Source organism: Chrysemys picta, chromosome 2 (assembly GCF_011386835.1).
Source record: "Chrysemys picta bellii isolate R12L10 chromosome 2, ASM1138683v2, whole genome shotgun sequence".
NCBI classification, from domain to species: Eukaryota; Metazoa; Chordata; order Testudines; family Emydidae; genus Chrysemys; species Chrysemys picta.
This window is the reverse complement of record NC_088792.1, coordinates 84,009,105-84,019,084: the sequence shown is the minus strand read 5'-3', so window position 1 is coordinate 84,019,084 and position 9,980 is coordinate 84,009,105. Positions and strand designations below refer to the sequence as shown.

General features: G+C 44.0%; 1 pseudogene; it reads right to left on the bottom strand.

Annotated features, from left to right (window-relative positions):
* Positions 1–5,013: 5,013 nt before the first annotated feature.
* On the bottom strand, positions 5,014–9,893 carry LOC101938307 (C-C chemokine receptor type 9-like; annotated as a pseudogene).
* Positions 9,894–9,980: the final 87 nt, after the last annotated feature.

The window sequence follows — 9,980 nt, the reverse complement described above, 5'->3', positions numbered from 1 at the left end:
CCGGGGCTCCCTACAGGTTTGAAAATCTTTACTGGAGCTCTGCTCTGGACAGCTCTGGCTGAATTTAAGCCCTGCTCCTTATCATCTCTCACAGCTACCATGTAACCCAGGTATATTCCCATTATTCTCCCACTGAAGTCAATGAGAGTTGTACTCACATATCCAAGATGCAAATTTGAGGTTTATTCATTAAACCAGGCAGTAATGAACAGGGCCGGCTCCAGGCACCAGCCTGGCAAGCAGGTGCTTGGGGCGGCCACTCTGGAGAGGGGCGGCACGTCCAGCTATTCAGCGGCAATTCGGCAGATGGTCCCTCACTCCCGCTCGAAGTGAAGGACCTTCCGCCAAATTGCCACCGCAGATCTTGATCGCGGCTTTTTTTTTTGGCTGCTTGGGGCAACCAAAACCCTGGAGCTGGCCCTGGTAATGAAACTATTCTGCTTACATCAGTTCTCCTGAGTTCAGCAAACGTATCTCAGCGTCTTGGGGCACTTGCAATTCCTCTGAGTCATCAAAGAAGATCAAAGGTCAACGGATTACTGTGCTGTTTCTATGGCAAAAAGGAAGAAAACTGTTATTAAATATTCTCTGAAACAGCACAACACAGACAAGTAATCACAGTAGTACCACTTGCACACAGTTACTGAGGGAAAACTTGATCATCTTTACTATTTGCAATACAGCACCACCCAGAGGCCCAGACCAAAACTGCAATCACTGTACATACATACAGTAAGGGACAGTTCCTACCCCAAAGAGCTTTCAGTGCAAATAGAGAAGATAGGCAAAGAGTAGGAGAAAGGTAAATAGTATAATGGCTAATGAGGGTCAGGCTGGAGACTCTTGCCTACATGCTCGGGGTTTTACTGATCGCCATATTTGGGGTCGGGAAGGAATTTTCCTCCAGGGTAGATTGGCAGAGGCCCTGGAGGTTTTTCGCCTTCCTCCGCAGCATGGGGCAGGGATCGCTAGCTGGAGGATTCTCTGCCAATTGAAGTCTCTAAGCCACAGGATTTGGGGACTTCAACAGCAGAGTCAAGGGAAAGGGTAGGGACGGCTTTGTGGCCTGCATCATGCAGGGGGTCAGACCAGATGATCATAATGGTCCCTTCTGACCTTAAAGTCTATGAGTCTATGAGTCTATGAATCATTGCTATCTCTATTTTTACAAATGGGAAACTGAGGCATAGAGAAATTTAAGTGACTTACCAGGAAATCTGGACACTTCCAGGAATCAAGCTCAAACCTTGTCCCATATCCAATGCCTTACTTCCAAGACCTGTTTCCCCTGAGTAAGAGTGAGGAAACTCACAGTGAGAGTAAAATAATGAACTGTGTTGTACAGGTCAGATTCCTCTCTGAATGATGGTACTGTGAACCAAGAGATGAGTCCATCGAAATCAATCAACTTACAGTTGGGTGACAGGAGACCCCTAGACAAGACTAAGCACAACAACAAAGTGGACAAGGGCTGCAAGATATTTAGATATTTAATGGAAGACACAGCATTTACCAGCAGACAGGTAAGTCTATACTGATACCAGCTTCACTTGTCTTGATGTTCCTGCACCACAGCTCTCAAACTCTCTATAGGCCAGTTACAAACAGCTATAGAAAAGTTCATTTTCTATGAAATTCTATAGAACTTTACGATCAGGGGGATGATGGGGTTGAGGCTAGCAGCAGTGCAGAGAAAGCAGCTAAGTGCAACAAACCCCACCACAGGTCATCAACAGGGCTTGAATGTGTCACCTTCACCAGTGCACAGACATCCACCACTTTAAAGAAGGAACTCCATTAGCGAGGAGTGGTAGTAGGCTTTTAGCTTCACGATGGATTAAACACTAGAGGGGCAACACTGTCAGGAACTCAGGTGGCTCCTTGCACAGTCACCTAGTAACCCAATGAGCTTGGCTGGGCCCAATGAACCCTTACTGAGTGACTGTACTCCCAGATTGGACAGAAGAGCCAATAGATCTCTATTAAAGTCTGATAGCAACAGTAGCACAGTGTCTGCTCAATGCGTTCCATGCCTGCAGCTGTGCCAGACCTGCTTCTTGTACCAGCTCTTGTTCTAACCAGTGCCTGTCCCTGGTCCTGCCCTAGTCCCTGCCTTCCTCAGACCTCCTGATTCCTGGCTCAAAGCACTGGCTAGTCTCTTGACTATGACACCTGCTCTGCCCTTTGGTTCTGTTCTGGCTCCCGACTTCTGTCTCTGACCATTGGCTTGTCCCCTGACCACACCTCCTGATCTGCGCTCGGATTCTGCTCTGACCACTAGGCAAGACTCCTGTTCTGACCACTATCTTGCAACGCCTAAACCTCGGAGTGTAACAGTTTAAGCAGCCAGTAGACGATAGGAGGGGCCTTCGCCCCATAGCGTGGAGCTCCCCTACAGAAGGGCAACTGCAGGAGTCCAATCCACCTTATTGGACATTGTTGGGGAACTGGGGGCTCAGGTTGCAGAATTCAGTGAGCAGAATGCAGCCCTGCAGGCCCAGTACAATACCAGGCATTGTCTTCTGTCCCTGCAATTCTCACATCCACTTTCTAAATGACCAAGAGGCTTCTACCCGACAAGTTCAACAGCTATTATGCCAAGTTTCATAGGTTCCTTAACCAATGTCATCTCCAGTTCATCTTACAGCCACATTTGTACCCCACGGATCACTAGGATTGGTACTAATTTGCTCACCACAAAGGCCCTGATGTGGGCATCCCCACTCCTGGAGGGCTCCAGCCCTCACTTTGAACACTTGGACTACTTTGTACAGGCAATGGCGGGTGTCTTCGATAGCCCTAATTGAGAACGTACTGCAGAAGCTGCTCTCTAAGCCCTCTGGTCTGTCGCCAAATATGCAGTGGGACGCTGATGTCTGGCTGCAGATCCCCACTGGAATGAGGCTGCCCAGAAACACCACTTCAAGCAGGGCCTCAACAACTCTATCAAAGATGAATTAGCACAGGTGGAACCTCCGCCTCGCTGCTGCAGTGGAGATGAGTCTCTGTGACACACCACCTCTCTTGGCGAGCAGTAAATTCAATTTTTAACTCATCCTTTTGTAACGACTTTTTACTGTTTTCTTTAAAATATTTACTGTTAAAAGCAATTGCTGGGGTGCCCAAGGCTGCTGCAGTCAGCCCAGCCAAGCTACCCCTGTACATCCCAAAAGGATTTACAGTGACATTTTGGAATCGATACTAAGAGCAAACAAGGCAATCAGGAGCTAAATGACTCCCCTGGGATGGCCACATTTTTCTCGCAATTATCCCTGGTGCACATCAGTTTCAGTGGGATTACTACGAATCACCACCAGTGTGATTGAGATTCGAACCTGGCCCTCCGAAAATAATTTTGTCAAATACAGCTCACTTGGGAGATTCCCACTTGCTCAGAAGCTTTTGAACAAACAAAATGCAGCAGAGAGAGGACACATTGTTACATTTTGGCTCCGGTAATGACAGATAGTAATTGGAAAGAGTCACATCACACTTCTAGTTGTTTGATTGACAGGATTCTCACTGTGTATTTTCTTTCAAACCGCAGAATTGCAGACAAGCATCCAAAAGAGGATCAAATTGATCATGATGAAGTAGTTGGTTCTGATTGACTTAACAGCCATTCTGCTGCTTGTCACCTCTTAGTCTCAGGGTTTGCTATAGAAAAATGAGTCAGTATCTTCAACATCTAAAATATCTCTGAACATCTGAAATTAAGCTACGTGAAATAACAATAACTCCCCACACATGATAGCAAAGCTGTGGCTAACATGTTACACACACCCAACGCAGGATGCTTTTGTGACACCGTTTTTTGCTCCTCAGTTACGCCAGCATAAATCCAGATAACTCCATCGGCTCCAGTGTAATTATCTGAATTTACAATGATGCATCTCAGAACTGTAAAATAGCACCTCATTTACATGTACTATTTTTATATGACACTCTCTGGTGTTACTATTTATGCCTTAGCATTTCAGTATAGTATGACTAATTTATGATTTCTGTAGGGATGGGGACTTTCAATCTACCTTCTTTTACTACTGTAAAATTCCCATCTGCATTGTGACATTAATATAGTTTTAAGCATTTAATTTCCTTCTTTGTTTTTTAAAAAGAGGAAATCTGAATCTACGGATGTGAGCCTCAACTAAGCATGGGGTCACAAATTCAACTAAATGCACCACAGTATAGATATAATCATAAAAACTATCTACTGAACATATTTCAATGCAAAGAACGCCCGGGAGCTACAGAATTCTGCATGTCTCTGGTGCTCTACATGATTAAAATTACTAGAGCATATATTTTTCATGACTTCAAATTCTGTTATTTATATATTTATTTATTTATATTTTGTAATCTATTTTTTCACCTGATCTTGTCAAAGCTATAGTGATATATATGCAAAGACTCCATTTGTAAACCTTACTTGGAAGTTACAAATATTCACATAAGTAGCACCCCCATGATGACAAAAGGTGGCCAGATCAGTTCCAAAATTACTACTTTTAGAACAAAATTATCTGAATTGGGTGAAAAAAATATCCAAATAATGCATGAAAGAAGTGTTATTTTTTGACCCTTGTCTAATGACAAAAAGGCTGAGTAAATTTTCTTCAAACCTTCACTTTTGGGCTGAGGGCAAGCATAAAAGATTTTAGACCTAAGGATAATGGTAATGTTTAATATATATATATGTACACACACACATAAACACACATGGAATGAGATTGTTGTCTCAATAAAAATTAATAGCGTAGCTAGTGATAATATAGTGAGGGATTGGATGGTGGATTACTACCCACCACTAATGAGATCAGGAGGGATTTTATAGTCAGCACAGATGAGAAACACAGAGATTTTTTCTTTATTTTCATGGGTCACGGCCTCTTGGAACAAGCACTATTTAATGTAACTTCGCTGTTGTGGGCATCATTTTCACCGGGCTGGCTCAGTGGCGGTTGTGGGGGCTCTGTCTTAGAGTACAGACTCTAGGGTGGGGCTGGGGGTGAGGCGTTTAGGGGTAGGATGGGGAACAATGCTATGTTCATGGCTCATTTCTGTCCCTGCCTTGAGGTAGGTGAGTCTCCCCATCCTACACCCTAAACTCCTCACCCCCAGCCCCACCCTAGAGTCTGTACTCCGAGACAGAGCCCCCACAACTGCCACTGAGCCAGCCCGGTGAAAATGAGTGAGTGAGGGTGGAGAGAGCAAGCGACAGAGGGAGGGGGCATGGAGTGAGCGGGGGGAAGGGCCTCAGAGAAAGGGCGGGGTAGGGGGCAGGGGACAGAGCAAGGTTGTTCGGTTTTGCCTGAGTAGAAAGTTGACAACCCTACTTTCACCTGTTACAGAAAAGGGACTTTGAAAAGCTGCCAGTGACATGACCATAACAATCTGTAGCATTTTTTATTTATGAAGCATTATACAAACATCAACCAATTAAGACCTGATCCTGACAGGTACTGAGCACCTGCAACTCCCATTGAAAACAGTACTGGCCTGACTCCTTCCCTGGCTTCAATCAATCGGCCTGGATGGGAATGGGCCATAGTGTGAAGCAGCCACCATGTCTTAGCTATTTCCATTGCTATAGTAACTGAGCTCCATGATCACATGTGATCATTCCCTTAAATCACTTGCTGGTTCAGATTGTTCATTGCCACAGCTGGGTTGGATATTTACAGTTGTAACAAGATTTTTTTTTAAATCCCCTCCTTCGGCAGTTCTGCTTCCAGTCAGCGTTATACTATTTCTCGGGCTCTTTTCAATGGTGTCACTGCCTTTCAGCCAGAAGTGTAGGGCTTGATCTTTGAAGGTGCTTGGCTCTCGAGGGGGAGGCACTGAGCGCCCTCAACTCCTGCTGACTTCAGCAGAAGTGGAGAGTGCTCAATACTTTGAAGGATCATTGGATCAAGCCCCTCATGAAGAGGCTAATTCACTTTGTTGAGAGGGATCTTTCTTTTTCTTTCATAGGGTAAGAATCACTTACAGAGCACTGCATCCAGTATTCCTTGCTCCAGCCAGACTCCCATTAACTTTGGAAGGAGCTTGGCAGAAGTTGGGTGAGAGTGAGGAATTTCGGTGCATACTCAAAGTGAGAGAGCTCCTGGTTTTTGATGGCCCCAGCAAAGCAGACCATTTTGAGCTCCCATCTTGGCTATCATATAAGGAAGAGCTCTGTTCTCAGCTCTTATCAGTGCAGTGAATTGTACAGAAGGCTTTACAGAATCTTTCCCCAACAAACACATAGAGGAAGGGGTTAAGGCAGCTGTGAAGGAAGGCGATGCTCTGAGTTATCTGGAATCCGAGGTCAATGTTATCAGAGGTTTTGCAGTCAGATATAACCATGGTGTAGGTGTTGATGGTTTTGACCAGTAAAATGCTGTTGTAGGGAAATTGGGAGAGGAGGAAAGCTGTGATAATAATGATGATGATCTTTAATGATTTGTGCTTTTGGGATCTTTTGGCCTGAAGGAGGGTATGAATTATAAAAGCATAACAAGTAACCATGACGAAGAGAGGAAGGAGGAATCCTATTGTGATTTTCAAAGCTAGGACAGTAACTTTGATGGTTTGGGTCACTGTGGTAGGGTGTACCATCTTGCATGTAGTTGTATCATTAACTTGCTTAGATTCACTGTATATTATTTCTGGGATGAATAAGACTATTGCAATCAACCAAACACCAAAGCAAACTAGTTTACTGCGCAGAAGCCTTTTTGGCATAGAGTTCTTAGCTTTCATGGCCTGGACAATTGTAATGTACCTGTCAAAACTAATGCATGTTAGAAATAACATACAACTGTAGAAGTTGATCTTGTACATGCTATTGACAATTTTACACATGACATTCTTAAAGATCCAGCCATGTTAAGCTGCTATTGCCCAGAAAGGGAGAGTGAGAACGAGGAGCAGATCAGCAATGGCCAGGTGCAGCAGGTATCTGTCAGTGATGCTCTTCCGGTATCTGTATTTACAGAAGACGAGGATGACTAAGGCATTACCCACTGTGCCGATGGAGAATACAATGCCGAAAAATGCTGGCAGGAAAGTTTGAGCAAACTGCCAGGCGTGACTTTTTTCACAAATGATGTCTGTGTGGTTAAACGGGTTGTCGTATGGAGGCAACACAAAACTAGAACAAGTATAATAATCCAGGTTAGCTGAGTAGTTCTGGGTGGCCTGCAGGGGAACATCAGGTTAGTTTTGTGCTGACAAAATCATTAAATAAGAAACAGTGAAGGTGGAATTTTAAATTATTTTTGCAATAACCTGGGCAAATTTTCCACCACCAGAAACTGGAAATTCCATACCCTCCGATGGCTGTCGATCAGAGTAATGCCCAATAATCCAAATACATTTGAGTGCAGATAGTGCAGAGCAAAGGCCACCTATGAAATTGTGGCATCTTTACTATTTAAACTGTTGAAATGTGCCTACACCCAAAGTCTAAACATTTCACCATCAGGAAACCCCACGGAAACAGAAGCCCAATCTTGGTCTATCTCTGGGGGGGGAAATAGAGCCAATTTCCTTCTGGTGTAAATGGCTGCAGCTCCATTGACTTCAACAGAATTGTGGTCATTTACTCCAGCAGTGGATTTGGCCCACAGAGGATTTGGAGGTATAATGCCATTAATACAACAAATTAGATAAGTCTGGTGCCCTTTTGTTACCTTTGGGGTACTCTCAGCTAGGGCTTGATCCAGCACCTATGGTGTCAAGAGAAGCCTTTCCATTGATGTCAGTGGGTATTGGATCAGTGAATGTCTTGGACTGTCATAGTTCCATAACTCATTGCTTGGAAGTGAGATTCTGACATCTCTCCTTCACCCACAAGAAATGTTTTCTCCTTCAACTCAGGATGTTTGTGATAGTCAGAAAGCTCTTAATCAACTCTGACCTATGGGGATTCCCCCAGTGCAGGCAGCTCCCTATGGATGTAAAGCCAATATGCCATCTCATCACAACTCTGCACCACCCAGCATAGCTTGTGTGCCGGAGCACAGAGGTGCAAGAAGGGCTATAGGTGATGTACCTTGCAAGTTGGTAATACAGATGGTCCCATAGCCAGCCAGTGCAGTTTACCTCAGACAGGGATGGGGTCAGGGTAGAACCAGACCCATAATCAGGGACCTAGAACAGGCAACGTTCTGGCTTCCCTCTCTCTGCTCTGCCCAGAAGAAAGTGAGAGCAACAAAGAACCTAGCCAACAGAGTCTATAGTAAACAGGTACAAGCTAAAATTGCATAGCAGACACATCACTCTTGTGACCTTTTTGCTCTATTTGAACTTTTATTCCAAAAAGAATCCTTTGGGCCTGTCTCCTTTTGTTTAAATTGTGTAAATACAGAGTAACTGCACTGGAATCACTCAGCCATTTTCTGACTTGACTTGGACTGGTGTTGCATCAGTGGAGATACTGCAGATTTACATCAGAGTGACAGAGATCAGACTAAAACAACAAGGAGTCTGGTGGCACCTTAAAGACTAACAGATTTATTTGGGCATAAGCTTTCATGGGTAAAAACCTCACTTCTTCGGATGCATAGAGTGAAAGTTACAGATGCAGGCATTATATACTGACACATGGAGAGCAGGGAGTTACTTCACAAGTCGAGAACCAGTGTTGACAGGGCCAATTCAATCAGGGTGGATGTAGTCCACTCCCAATAATAGATGAGGAGGTGTCAATTCCAGGAGAGGAAAAGCTGCTTCTGTAATGAGCCAGCCACTCCCAGTCCCTATTCAAGCCCAGATTAATGGTGTTAAATTTGCAGATGAATTTTAGTTCTGTTGTTTCTCTTTGAAGTCTGTTTCTGAATTTTTTTGTTCAAATATAATGACTTTTAAATCTGTAATAGAATGACCAGGGAGATTGAAGTGTTCACTTGCTGGCTTATCTATGTTATCATTCCTGATGTCAACAGAATCAGGCCATCTCTTTCTTACATATTATATATCTGATTTGATATAATAAGTAAATGATAGTGCCCTTTTAATGCAGCATTTCTAATCAGGGCATCGAGAAGTCTTGCAAGAACAGGTTATTTCCAGAGTGAGCACCTGAATCTTCTGATGCTTCCCCATCTGTGGGGCATAGGTATGATCCTGCTGTTAAATCATAGGTACAACCTATGCTCTTGCTGTGTGAAATTTAGGCAAATCAATGAAGTTCTCTGCTTCTCATTCCCCAGGCGAGAACCTCAGCAGGTGGAAGTTAACAGAGCTGCCCATTTACATCAGCTGAGGATCTGGCTCCCCAGCTATAAACTACAGACAATAATACTTAGCTCACTGGGGTGTTTCATGGTAAAGTGATTTAAGATCCTCACTTGGAAGATCCAACAGGAGAGCAAAGTACAGTTCTACTCTCAGCTCAGCAGGCAAATTCATGTCCAGCATCTTTTGGCTGAACAATACTACTAGTTTGCGTGAGCCGAGTGGTTTGATATGGTGGGAGCATCCATGGCTGAACAGATGTTCATTGCTAGCTTGGAGAGGACAACACAGTTCTAGAATATGTTCAGGGGAATGTGTTATTGCGCCTTAGGGAATGATGTCATAGCCTAGGTCACAAACTGAAAGGGGGGAAGAGAGAGAGATTATTCGGCAGTAGTAGATTTAGACTCACCGTGCTCGTAAATGCCATCTGCAGTCAGATCTTTATTCCGTCTTGAAAACCACACTATGAACTTGAGAGGGAATAAGGTGGGTAAGTGACATATAAAATACAGACCTTCAGACATGACTGAGATGAGTGTAAAACCCAGGAATATTCACAGAAAGCTTCTCAAATGAGCCTGGGGGCCAGATTCTACTCTCCTTCCTCACATGAGTTGTCCCTTTGAAATCCAGGGGACTGTGTGGGTAAGATGAGCAGGATTTTACCCTGCAGTTTTCAGTTATATTTGCAGCTTTCTTTTCGTAACGCAAGTTTTCCAAAAACAAACCTCTCTAAATATGCTCAGGCATTT